Below are 12,130 nucleotides of genomic sequence, written 5' to 3' on the forward strand. Positions count from 1 at the left end.
TCCTTCATTGTTGACCTCCCCTCCTAGAAGGACATTTACCAAGACAATTCAATAACAACATTTTCATCTCTTCATCTCTATTTGCTTTCACTACTATCATTGGTCATATGGAGCTCATCCTTTGAAGAAGCTTCATCAACCCACTTGGAAGATCATCTTATGTTGAAGGAGCATCCTTAAAGCAATCTCCATCAGTTGGAGCAAAATGAGCAGGTGTTAAGACTCCGACAAGTGTACCGAATCATATCAAGTGATAATAAGTGGTAAGACCAAGTATCATTTCCCTAGAGACTCATAAGCTTAAAATTTTGTATGATTTCTTGATTATTTAAGACTTGACAAAACGAAAATTAGGGTTTATAATGCTAAAAAGAAAATTAAACACGCACAAATGATCATCCATGCTCAAGGAGAGAGTGATGAGTCATGTGGTGAGAATATCAGGAGGTCCTAGCCCATAAGTTCTTGGGTGAGTTATAACGGACTAACCTCGGGTGGTAGCTGATGGTTTTCCAGTTACTACACCACCCGGGTGCACAAACCCCTAGAACTTGACATTTCATACTAGTCCAAATGGTCAAATCACGTGGTCGGTCATTGGTATCAACAAAATGCATTTGGTCATAGTCTGTATTGTGTTATGGTCCTTGTATGCTTGACATACTTGATTGTTAACATGCTTTTTATACCTAGCTCACCCTTGCTTGTTTGTGTTGTGTGTGTATGTCTTTCTTTTGCGATGATCATCCACTTGAATGTGAGCAGATGTTGAAGAGATTCCCCTAGAGCAAGAGCTTGAGGACGATGATGCTGCAACTTAGTCTTCTTAGGAATTCCTTTCTCTGTTGAACCTATGTATCTTGAAATACTCTTTTGTAAGTAAAGTTTTAATTTATGGTCAATTTTGGATGATGATAAACTTATAACTTTATCTTCCTCCGTAAACTGTTCTATCATATCATAATGTTTAATCATTAAAAATTATATTATCATATAATTTTTTGGATGTTACATCTTTTCTCGATATCAATATGATTGAAAAATTAAATATCGTTAAAAATATATATCTAAATTTAATTTTATCTTGGCTGTAGCAAAGGGTAGCTTGCATTGAAAAATTAATTACCGTATTAAAATTAAAAAAAAAAAAATTTACAACCCACAAATTGATAAAGTGATTATGAAACAGTAGTTTAAATTTAGGTAAATAATAAGTTCAATATAATTAGTAAGAAAATTTTTAATATTATTAATAATTAAATTAATTAAACAAATATTTTATTTTTAAAATTATTTTATATGTTTCTTTTAAAAGTAACATTAATACTAATATATCATTAGTCTTGAACAGAACATTTTATTCTTTAATTTTTGTAACAAATCACCATGTTTATTAAAAATTGATTGCATAACGTTATTTTCTTTAATAAATATGATTATTATTAAAAAATGGAAATTATATTTAACCGTTTTAAATATTAATAAATCAAAAATAAAAATTAATTAAAATGATTTTTTTTATATAAATAAAACTGGAAGTGAAATATATTAAATAAGTTTATTAATTTTTTTAATAAATTTTGTTAATAATTAAGATAATTAAATATGTAATTAATTTTTAATAATTATAATATGTATTTTTTTATTACAAATCCTGTTTATTAAAACTATTATATATTAATATTATTTTCTTTAATAAATATAATTATTATTATATTGAAATATATGTTCAATTATTTTTATTAAGTTTAACACATCATTTGATCCCTTCTTATTGTGCTTTGGTTTAAAATAGTCCCACTTTTGAAAAAAGTTCACTAAGGTCCCATATTTCATTAAAAATTGTTCAATATCATCCTTTTGACAGACGACGTTAAAATCTTAATGGTGCATATGCTAGCATGGCGAAATGTTGATGAGCTGTTAAATTGGAAGCTTGCGTGTGTAAATAATTAAGATAAAATAGTCCCACTCTCTGAAGTCATTTACATGTGTAAATAATTAAGATAAAAAAGTGACCCCTAGATCCAGGCCCAAAACTTTTTCGTCCCAGATAAAAAACCCCACAGGGGTTCTCCCACTTTCCTCCCCATTTCACTCAACGAAGAACAAGAGACCCAGGGCCTCCCTCCCACCTCTCCGCTGGCAAACCCTAAGACCACCATCTCCACCGCCTGTCTCCTCTGTGAGCAATCACCGCAAGGATCAACACCAACCACTACGCCAGACCCTTTCCCTATCTCCTCTACATCTTGCGCGAGCATCTTCTTCAAGTTCTCGACGGCCGCCGCCAACTAAACAGGCTGCCACCGCCTCCATCAGAATCAGCTGTCGTGAAACGAGACCCAAGCCGAAGTCAGTAACGCTATCCACCCCCTTTTGTTCTGTTTCTATCCCTTGGTCCTCACCGGATCAGTCATCAACGCCGGTAGAGGAACCATCTTCATCAAAATCGCTTTCTATCTCTACATCTTCTTCATCGTCGCGGTCAGGTTTGCCATTGGGCTTTTAGCGTTTTCGAGAATCGTTAGTGAAGAAAGGGTCATGGCTTTTCTTCTTTCGCGGCATGATTCAGATTCAAAGGGAATGAATTGGTGATACAGAGGTTGCTTATGGGGTTTTTGAGAAGAGATTGGGGGATAATGGAGTAGTGTGCGAGGGGTTTATTCTTTTCACGTTGATTTGGTTCAACTTGGCTGGTGTTGTTCTTTCTTGTTTGAGTTATACTGTTGTTGATGTTGGAAAATAAGGAAGAAAAGGGTTTAGTGGAATTCGCAGCTCGGTGCGAGTTTGGAGAATGGAGGCGACACATACAGGTGGTGGTGAAGGAATGAGTTACGTTGCAACTATCCTATCCTCAAGCATTACTTAGTGAGGTTGAGATTGTTGTAAAACGCAAAAAGATAGAGGGAAGACAGGAAAAGAGGCAGGACGTTTGTAGTTGCTGATGTCTTCATCGACGAAGATGGGGGGAGGCCGACACCTTATAACTTGTCGGGACCAAGGGAAGCAACCATGAAGACAGGGGTGATGGCGCCATAAACGACTCAGGGAGGTTGGGTAGGTTCTTTTTTTTTTCTTGCAAATGAGAGGATATTGAACAGTAAATGATAGACAATGTCACTTTTTTTATCTTAATTATTTACACATGTAAATTACTTCACACAGCCACGTAAGTTTCTAATTTAACAGCTCATCAACGTTTCGCCATACTAACATCTATACCGTTAAGATTTTAACACCATATGCCAAAAGGACGACATTGAACAATTTTTAATAAAATATGGAACCTTAGTAAACCTTTTTCATATTTTGAACCAAAGAATTATAAGAAGAGACTAAATTATGTATTAAATTTTTATTATAAACAAAATTAAAATTAGAACATTTATAATAAATTTTTTTCTTTTATTTTTGTACTAAAAAAGTGAGATATGTGAAACAGATTCATGTCCCTATAAAATGATAAATTCCATTAAAATCTCATGGTGTTATTCAAAACCGACAGAGAAGTCAGCCATAGCTTTTGTACGAATGCGTTTACTTTTAGCAGGAAGTTTGAGTGCGCCACGTCTTCATTTCCAAACAAATAATAATGATTGCCTTAGAACATATGAGGCCACTAATGCAATAAATATAGTAGTGTAAATATATAACGAATTTCATAAATTATTAGATTAACACATGAGATTAATCCACAAGCATTATAAACACACTGTTTTCACTGTAACTTCTTACGGCTGTTTACTGAGAGAAAGGTTGAAAGTTGGATATGTTTGTTTCCCTTTTTTAAATTTTATAATCAATTTGTACAATTAAAAGTACACAATTAATGAAAAGAAAATCATTATTTACACCGTTTGGCAAACTTTGATTGAGAGTGAAAAAGAAGATTACAGAAAATGTACGGAGGTTATAAACCATAATAAGATTGAAATAACTTATGAAACAAAAATAACCATGAATCAACTAAAAAACCCTCCACTTAAATTACTGTGTGATCATTTTAAATAAAAAATTTCGCAATTTTTAATATATTTGAATATATGGGATTATAATTATTGTTATTTTTAATGATTTTGCCTTTTAAATGTTTCATTTAGATAAATAAATTTAAATTGATTAGACGTTATTTTTATCATCATTCCATTAAAATATTATAATCATATAAAAGTTATTTAAATATTACATCGTTATTAATAATTTAAAAATATTATTATTTTTTGAATTTATTCGGTCATGTTAGAGTATCGCAAAGAACTCGATCATTCTAGAAAATCCTTAACACCAAAACAATGTTGTCTACACTTTATTGATCAAGCAAGTTTCATTAAAAACCACCACTTTAATTGTACGTAGAATATGATTAGAGTTGAGATTATATTCGACTTAGTCTTGAAAAGATAATAATTACGTTAGAAGTGGACTTTAAGCTCAATTCAATCCTACAAAACCGACTTGTAAGGTAAGATTTACATCTACTTTATATATACTGAATTGGTCTTATTTCTAATCGATGTGATACTTCCAACAAATTAGAGTAAACATTAATGATAGTAATGTAAAACAAGGTTAAGATAGAAGGACCTCTACTAAAAGGTCAAGTTTTCTGAAAGACTAAATGTATTGGGAACTTCAAATTTGTTCTGCATTGCATCACATCACTTTTTGTCCATTGATCTAATTAGCTTAGTCCAGTGATCTTGAATAGATTAGATCATTGTTTGACCAACTTAGTGCATCTAGTGTATCATTGCATGAAAAAACTATTCCTTATTTGATACGATTATTGGAATGAGCCAAATTAGATATTGTAATATTGTTTGATCATGATCTAACCATTTTTTAAGTTTGATTGTGATTGTTCCTTTATTCACAAATTGGAATTGATAACACTATATATTCTGCTAGCTTTGGGGTAACTTCTGTATGTAGGGCTGACTTGTTTGAATTATTAGTTTGAGCAACAATTTAGTGAAGATGTAGGGTAATGCATAATGCAAGGAAGATCATGATTTAGTCCAAGAACCCAACAACGAGAAATAACATTTGAATAGGGGAGTTGCTTAGCATACTCACTTCTATTTTGTCTTAGTTTGTAATTGATAGTATTGTTGGATGTCCTGTTGATCGTGATTTTTTGATTTAATTGTGCAATATCACTTTGGCAATCATTTGAGAGCAAATAGGATCTTTTCATTGCATCAATTGCGCCAAGCCGAGAGAAAGGGATGATTCTTTGATTATGTGTGTTTTTTTTTCTCTTGTAATCTATTAGCTAAGGAACACTAATCCAAGCTATTATCAAATGTGTTTGTAGGATTGGATCAGCCAACTTCCTGATTTAGACCGAGAGAGTTGAATCCAAGAGATAAGAGACCCCAAAGATGTCAAGAAGCAATATTTGGACACGGGAATCTTATTGTAGGATGGACTAGAATTGTGGCAGCAACATGATTCTTTTGTAATTGTTTTATTCACTGTGCTTTGTAATAGGCTTTATTTTAGTTTTATTCATCTTTGTAAAAGGCCATTAAAAGTCCAAGTGTTTTGGAAGAATCTTTGGTGCTATTTCAACTCTTGGCAAATTTTCTTGCTTGTTTTGAATTTGACAGAGCTTAGACGGTGAGTGTGTCTTGTTAACCAAAGTTACAAGTCTCACCACAGGAATAGGATTTAATATTGATTAAATTTTTGGTTTCATGTGATTAGGGTGAATTGGCTACAAGAAATTAATCTCTAAGCCTTGTCACAATAGAGTTCGAAATTAGGAGTCCAGTCTTTTATTTTCTTCAATTGTTTATGTTTGTTAGAGTCGCGTATTTTGTTTCTAAAGGTAATTTTAGTTTAAGGTGTAATTAGTTAGTAGCCTAAGATAATTCTGGCAAGGCAAGACTTTGTGCTTAAGAAGCCTCTTTGACTCACCTCTCTTACTTGGGACTTGTCTAAGTGTGAAGCTTATACTTCTAAATTAAGAAAACTTTTAAAAATAAAGGATGTCATATTATAGGTCATCTAGGATAGATAATTTTGATGAAATGTTTAATCAAGCTAGGAGAGATCTACCATTCTTTGTAAGGACATTAACATACCTAGCTTGGGAAAAGAAAATTGATAAGATACATCCTTTATTTGTCAGAGAAAGTGAATCTTATGTTCTTAGTATATAGCTCTCTATACTAGAAGAGCTGCAAGTGAATAGTGGAATCAAAGACAATATAGTGTTATGAAAGGTAGAAAGTATAACATTCATGATTGGTATGAATTAAGAGCTTGCATGAGAAGAAAGTTTGTGCCTCCTTCTATTAAGAGAAATATACAACTAATGAGAGATAGCATTGAAGAGGGAAAAACATTCATTAAGAGCCTGATGATTACGATTTCCTTTGTAAGGAAATTGAATTTGGAGCAAGACTTAAGGAATTCATGGATAAGAAAAGAGAAATAAAGAATAAAAGAAGAGAGAAAGAGAAAAAAAAGAAGAGGAAGAGAAAAGAGAGCAAGAGAGAAAAGAAGAGTAAGAAAGAAGAGAGCAAGAGAGAAAAGAAGAGGAAGAGAGAAGAGAAAAAGAAAAGAGAAGAGGAAAAAAGATGAGAAGAAGAAAGGAGAAGAGAAGAGAAAAAGAGAAGAAAAAAAGAAAAGAAAAGAGAAGGGCAAGAGAGAAAAAAAGAAATTATTAATTATGGCAACTTCTACGCCTACAAATTCAATGGAACCAAGATTATTGAGGGGAGGTCTTTAATCTTTTAACTTTTCTATGAATACCCTTGAATCTTTAAATGTTAACTTCTCTTTTGAAAAAGTTTCCATTTTATTCTCAATGCAAAACTTTTCAAAATTTGGCAACTCACTGTGTGAGTTATTGTTACCTTTATGGTTACAATTAACTCAAAACAAAAATACAAAATTTTATGAAGAAAGACTTTTTAGTTCTACTAAAAATAAGAATTTCAAAATTAGGAAGCCTTTTTCTATAAAAGTCTATTTATATCTCATTTTGGTAAAACCAAAACTAATTAGAGATATATTTGATGCTTATTGCAGATTAATATTTGATTCAATAGGAAGTAATATGGATTTAAAGGAATAAAGGAATAAGGTCGTTCCAAGATGGCAAGCTCCCAAAAGTGCGAGCAACCCTATATTAATAAAGACGACTTTCAGATTTGAGGACAAATCCTTTTTCAAGAGGGAGGGAATGATGACATACTGCCCGATGAACCTTTCTCAATGTCCTCTACTTATATATTTTTATCTTCTTTGTATGATATTTTAGCTTGCATGGAGCATGGGTTAATATAAATACCTAACTCCACCATTGTATTTTGGCACTTTTAAGATAAATGAGAAATTTATTTTCTGAACTCTAAAAACAATTCCTCCTTGAAAGTCAAGGCTAGAGAATCCTAGGGATCCTCCTCTAGCCATCTTCCAAGCATGCCTTCATTCTTTCATATTTTTCGTTTGTGCTCCATCACAGATTATCTCTCCTCCATGAAGCACCAATTCATCAGTCCACTCTTCAACTTTCTCGAGCATGCGTCAACCTTTTTCTCGCCACATCCTCCTTGTGCTATCTCGCGAAGCCTCGTCAGCACCTCTTGCTTTCGCGAATTCCTTTTCGCAGAACCACAATTCATTCGTGTCTGCCTCATAAAACCACTAAAACCTAATTTATTTCTCAATGCTCTTGTCTGCTCACATCACCACCATCAGAAATCCTTCCTCAATTTGTGATTCATATCACAAATTACATTTCGTGACTTAATTCGTCCTTGCTCCAGCCTTCCTCACTAAATCCACTGATTAAATCATCTTCTTAGCACCGTTTCACCAATTAAAAGCCCTTCCATCGTTCGTTCTTCGTTTCCACTGATTATTTTTACTTATTCTACCGATTAATCGGTTTACTTAGGATTCATTCATCTTCTGGGGTTTATTCACCGCTTAAATTGTCTTCCACCTCCAAACCTCCAACCTCAACCGAACTGCCTTCGTACCTAGGGTTTCTCCTCAGGTCTACGCTTCCTTTTGCATTTGTACTGTGATTCACTCTCGATCTCGTGTTTCTCATTTGTTCCATTGCGCCTTCACTCTTAGATCAAATTTTCTTCACTATAATCCCTCTCATTCGGTCTTCTCCTTGGAGCCTTCGTCCATCAACTATGAATTGAACAATAAATTTAAGAAAGAAACTACATTCTATATTGAGGTTGAGAACTATTCTAAAAGAAAAAGAAGTGCACAAATTCTATATTGAGGTTAAGAACTACAAAAGTTCACTCACTTTAATCTAAAAGAAAGAACGATTCTAAGAAAAAGAAGAAATTAAAGAATGGAAAAATTGAAAATGATACTCTTTGATCTCTATTCTACATCTACTAGTGTAAACCTCTATTTGAAGGACCCTATTTTATAAAAAAAGAAGGAAAAGAAACCTAACCCTAATTCTAATAAGAGAAAGAACAAGACTAAGCTTCAGATCTAACCCATCTTAGATCAATGTCAGGCCATGGTTCAACACTATGAACTCGTGAGTGATGGTACCAAGATCACTCAAATCGTTCAAGCGCTAATCCAACAATGAGACAACTTCTAAATTTGGGGAAAAATTACAATTGGGAGTTGACCCACCCCTTTCTTAAAGTTGTTCGTTTTAGATTAACTTCAACTAGGTCAAATTCCTTTGAACCAAGGTAGCCTTCATTGACTAGGGACTATTATGAAAATTAAGAGAATTAAGAAAAGGTTAAAGTAAAAAACTGCAAAATAAGGAACCTATTTAAGCAAAAAGAAAAAGGACAAATTTATTTTCATTTTAGAGAATACGTTATCAAGGCCTTTCACGGCCTTGGTCATACCAATGTCGGATGGGTGAGTTCATTGTTTTATCTCCCTTATTATATTAGTTAAGTACAAAACTAACAAGCCATTGTTTTCATGGTTTTGTAGTTCAATGATTTCCTTAATACTATATTTTTTCTTCTCTAATGGTTGCATTGATTATTGCTGTGTTTTTGGACAACACTCTTGACTACAAGGATAATGTCAAAGGTAGGGGAATGCCATGGTGGACTAAGTTCAGAACACTTAAAGGAGACAATTGAAACGAAGAGTTCTACACCCTCCCTTTCACCCTCAGCCGTTTCTTTTCTCCATCCAAAGACTAAAGAGGGAAAACATGTATTTTCTGAAAGCATAAGTGGTTCTTGCGATTTCGGATTATTTATTGTTAGTATAGATGAATTGGGTTACTTAAGTTCATTTTTTTTATATTAATATAAGAGAAAATTTATTTCTTCATTCATTCTTTCTCATATTTTTCATTACTCTTCTAAAATTTAGTTATTATCGGTAATTATTATCCATGGAAAAATATATGACACTATTATTATCAGAAGATTAATAACAAAGGATAAATGATATAGTCTTTTCTTTAAGTAAAAGAAAAAATTAATGTGAAGTTGTTGAAAAGTTGAGTGAGAGAGTATGAATCTGGTTTGGGAGATTTAGCTCATTATACTTAGGTGCTACATTTTGAATTATCCTCTTTGGTTTACTGCTTTTTGGTACCACATGAAGATAACACTACAAAAGTTTATGTAATGTATTTTTAATTAATTATTTACTTTACTTCTTTTATGCTCTTGTGGTGTTCCTTTCCTTTTAGGACAATGTCCTTCAAGTGCTTTAATTTTGACAAAAACAAAACATAGAATTCTTCTTACAATTTTAAACTCGAAATTATATTTACTAGTTCACATCTTTAATTCTTGAAACTTTTATTGATTACATAATCATGTGGATCTTAAATATTTTAATATAAATATGAATAAATATTTAAATTGTTTCTTAAATGATAAATAAAAAATTGTTTAATTAAAACTCTCATAAATAAGTTGTTAAAAATTCACAAGTTTGTTTTTTATTATGTTCAGACATTGATTATGACATTTATATCGAACTTCATTCCCAAGGAACCTTTCTTTGTAAAACTCATGGTGCAGAAAATGCATTGGTAGCAAAGGCCAAATAAGTGGGGAGTTTAGGCAAAGGTTTTGCACAGACAAATCAACTTTGAAAATGCCATTGATTTTGTAGTGAACAACTTTTTAAAGACTTCTTGGACATACAAGTGATTTCAGATATTGATTATGACATTTATATCGAACTTCATCGCCAAGAACCTTTCTTTGTAAAACTCATGGTGCAGAAACTATATTGATAGTAAAGGCCAAATAAGTGGGGAGTTAAGGCAAAGGTTTTGCACAGGCAGGTCAACTTTGAAAATGACATTGATTTTGAAGTGCATAGTTTTTTTTAACACTTACTTAACATACAAGTGATGTTCATCCAATGATCTTCAGACATTGATTATCACATTTTTATCCAACTCCATGGCCAAGGAACCATTCTTTGTAAAACTCATTGTAACATTGGGAGCAAAGGCCAAATAAGTGGGGAGTTCAGACAAAGTTTTTGCACACGGGGGTCATCTGTTAAAATGGTATTGATTTTTAAGTGAACCAATTTTTTTTAAGACTTACTAGACATACAAGTGATCTTCACGCATTGATTATCACATTTTTATCCAACTCCATGGCCAAGGAACCATTCTTTGTAAAACTCATTGTGCAGAAATAACACTGGGAGCAAAAGCCAAATAAGTGGGGAGTTCAGGCAAAGTTTCTGCACACAGTGGTTAATTATGAAAATGACATTGATTTATAAGTGATCCAATTTTTTTTTAAGACTTATTGGACATACAAGTGATATTCAAGCATTGATTATGAATTTATATCCTACTCTAGGGCCAAGGAAAAATTCTTTGTAAAACTCATTGTGCAGAAACAACACTGGGAGCAAAGGCCAAATAAGTGGGGAGTTTAGGCAGAGTTTCTGCACACTGGGGTTATCTGTGAAAATGACATTGATTTTAAGTGAACCATTTTTTTAAGACTTATTGGACATACAAGTGATGTTCAGGCATTGATTATGATATTTATATCGAACTTCATGGCCGAGGAACAATTCTTTGTAAAACTCATTGTGGTGCAGAAACAAAACTAGGAGCAAAGGCCAAATAAGTGGGGAGTTCAAGCAAAGTTTTTGCACAAACATGTCAACTTTCAAAATGACATTGATTTTTCAATGAACAATTTTTTTAACACTTGTTGGACATACAAATGTTCTTCAACCATTGATTATGACATTTATATCTAACTCCAACGAACCATTCTTTGTAAAACTTTGAAATTGTCATTGATTTTGAAGTGTACAATTTAATACATAAAAATATTACTTACTTCTTGAGCATGACAATAGGTTAACGTAAATGTTTCATATTATTAAAATGATTTTAATTTCTTATACATAGAAAATTACAAGTACTAATTGCTTTTCTTAGTATTTATGTAAATTCACTTTATAATTTGTCTATTCTCAAGTCATTGATCTATTTTTTTGTTAATATATATATATATATATATATATATATATATATATATAATTTTTTAAAATAATATTTCAAAATATATGAAATATTTTTTCAAAAGAAAATTAAAAATATTGGTTTAAACCTACACTATTTATTTGTTCTATTATATACAAAAAAAAATATATAATATTAAAAAAAATGACAGACAAAGATCTTAAAAAGAATATTCATTACTTTACATTGAGTCGTCAAGTACATATCATGAGAAGACATTGCTTTACAAGACATTAAAGCAAACAAATCACTGAAATGGTATTGGGCACAAATAGACAATTGGGCACAAATAGACAATTGGGCATGCAAAACATTGTTGTAAGAGTCCTTTATGACCTTTTCACTCTTGAGTTGTCTCCCTCGGTGACTTTCTTCCTTCTCCTTCTTTAATTCATCTTTAAGTCTCTCTAGATGTTTCTCCAGAATCTAGCAATCAGAAATAACAAGTAAAATTAAGACAAATAGAGTTGTTTATAACAAAATAGGTAAAATTTGTTGGTATCGTAGGGGGTAATTTTTAAAAGAGTTTAGCGCAACGGATTAAAACACAGAGAGCGTAAAGCGTATTAGGTCACAGTTGAAACGATTTTAGCCTTTTTTATAAAAACAATTTTCTTTCAGAAAATTTACCAAGCAGTT

This window comes from Vigna radiata, chromosome 6 (genome assembly GCF_000741045.1).
Source record: "Vigna radiata var. radiata cultivar VC1973A chromosome 6, Vradiata_ver6, whole genome shotgun sequence".
Lineage (NCBI taxonomy): Eukaryota > Viridiplantae > Streptophyta > Magnoliopsida > Fabales > Fabaceae > Vigna > Vigna radiata.